Source organism: Euprymna scolopes, chromosome 8 (genome assembly GCF_053919585.1).
Source record: "Euprymna scolopes isolate OS-2025 chromosome 8, ASM5391958v1, whole genome shotgun sequence".
Taxonomy (NCBI): Eukaryota; Metazoa; Mollusca; class Cephalopoda; order Sepiida; family Sepiolidae; genus Euprymna; species Euprymna scolopes.
In genome coordinates, this window is record NC_136489.1 from 166,170,111 (window position 1) to 166,172,508 (window position 2,398).

At 33.7% G+C, this 2,398-nt stretch overlaps 1 pseudogene; it reads left to right on the forward strand.

Moving 5' to 3' along the window:
- The first annotated feature begins 1,062 nt into the window (after positions 1–1,062).
- On the forward strand, positions 1,063–1,179 carry LOC145284137 (5S ribosomal RNA; annotated as a pseudogene).
- Positions 1,180–2,398: the final 1,219 nt, after the last annotated feature.

Consider the following 2,398-nt stretch of genomic DNA (forward strand, 5'->3'; position numbering starts at 1 on the left):
ATACTCCAAAAAACAATTAACAAAGTCCTTATTTCGCGGAGTTTCAAAGAAGGCGATTCTTATTATTCTTCTCGTCAGAGGACATAAAGAAATCAGCAAATTATATTTGTAACAATGCAAGAATTTGCTAGTTAAGGCATTGAGTGAAACCGCAATTTATTGTAGTTATAAATTGACCAATAAAAATGAAAATATGAAAAATATGCCGACAGGCATGTTTGAAAAAAAGAAACAGATCAAATAGATCTGCGAAGTCATCGTTTGGAACTTATGTCGCCCACGCGGAACTGGAATGCATCACTCGGCGTTGAAAGACTAGATTTGGTGATTGAAACTTTCTTCCCCCACAAGAGAATTTATTTGGATTAACTGTAGCAATTGCAAATTTTCAAAAGAAAAGAATTGAATTGTAAGTGCAAAAAAAAACAAAACAAAACAAACAAACGTTACTTTCTTTCTCTGTCGAGCTGGGGATCGGATTTTTCCTCGTGTGGCCTGGTTGCTGCCGTTTACCCTTTGTCTCTCTATTATATGATTCTCTTTCAGTTTGTATGTTAAAAATATTCCCCAACCCATTAACTTTGAATATATTTGTTTTTGTTAAATCTTTCTTTCCCCTTATCAGTAATAAATTTAGTTTTATATTGTTTGAAAGTTTTTTGTTCTCGTTCTGTCTTGCTAATTGCATTCGATTTTTACTGTATTTGTTTCAAAACTTTTTTTGTATAAAAAAAGAATATTACACCCAACTAAGACCTATTGCCATACCCCTAATGCAGAAGATATTTCTGCCTATGATAAGCGTTTGCTATCCATAAATGTCTTTACATATCCCTGTGTTTGCATTTTATTGCATTTTATTGTTATATTTAAATATTGCCTCGGCCTGTGTGTTATAATATAATTACTGTTATTTATATTAGTTTTGGGTTTACCTTTGTGTATATCAGGTAAACACTACATCCCTTTGTTTTCATTACACACACACAAACACACACACATACACACACACACACACACACATATATATATATATATATATATATATATATATATATATATATATACGACAAAATCGCGTTGACACACCGGTCCTCGTCAGATCACCGAAGGTAAGCAACATTGAGCCTGGTTAGTACCAGATGGGTGACTAGTTGGGAATTCTAGGTGCTGTATGTGTTCTCCGCTTATCTCGGCATATGTTTCCAGTCATTCTGCACTTCACTTGCAACTGGTATTTAACAATGTCGTCTCAGGAGAGGTGTGGTTGGAGATTGCGCACTTGCTGCCACAAGAATTTTACGCGCAAGCAACCCTTCATGGGTATCCATAGTCTGTCCAAGACTGAACGAGCCTACTTTATATATATATATATATATATATATATATATATATATACATATATATATATATATATATATATATATATATATATATATATATATGGTAGCATTGGTAATTAATAAAGACTGAAGAAAGTGCTCAATACTGTTGAAGAGCAAATATGTGTTTTATTTTTTATTATCTATCTTTCTGTTAAGTTACATTATTGTTTCAGCTACCCGGCCGTTTTTTTTTTGCCGTCTGTAGCTTCCTCAGACTTTTACAGAAATGTTCGTTATGATGGGATGAAAGAGTGAATGATGTCAGGGGAGGGGTGCGAGAAGAGCGGAAAAAGAGGAAGGGAACAAAGGGGAAAACGTGGGAGGGGGTGCTTGGTATGTCGGTATTTTTTTAGTTTTGGAAAACGCATAGAAATGAAACAAGGGCGTACTGATATTTTTGATTTACGAAGAATGACATCGATGGAAAAAATAATATAAAGAAGAGTTTATATGGTTTATTACACAATGTGTAAGGCTATACATTCTCCTACAACGATGTTTGTTCGCGAGATTTGGTTCAGGTTTAAGAAATCATTAAACTGAACATCAAATAAATATAGGTCTCTTTTATTACTTTTCGCAGCTTACTAATGGGCCTGCTCTGACACGAACGCAATTCCTTTCACTTTCAATAAATACATCTGAATTAATACGTACATTTAGTCAAGGATAAAACTATTTTATGTAGACGTCTCGAAAATACATATGGCTTAAAACTGTGTAAACCGACGAATAGAAAGATGGCGCCGGGCATTAAAAAATAGCGAAATACAGGTTTAAATCTGAAAGGAAACCACATATAGATACACAGAGGAAGAAAAGATGTTAGCGGTAGAGAAAAAGAGAAAGTGAGAGTGTGTGATTAAATTCGCATTTTAAATCACGTTTTACGAACATTCGTGGACTGGAGAAACTAATGTGTTTCAGCTAAATTTCAATGTTATAAAATCAAAAATCCGATTAGAAAGTTTACAAAACAGCTGAAATAATGCAAATTGTTTTTTTTTTCCGGG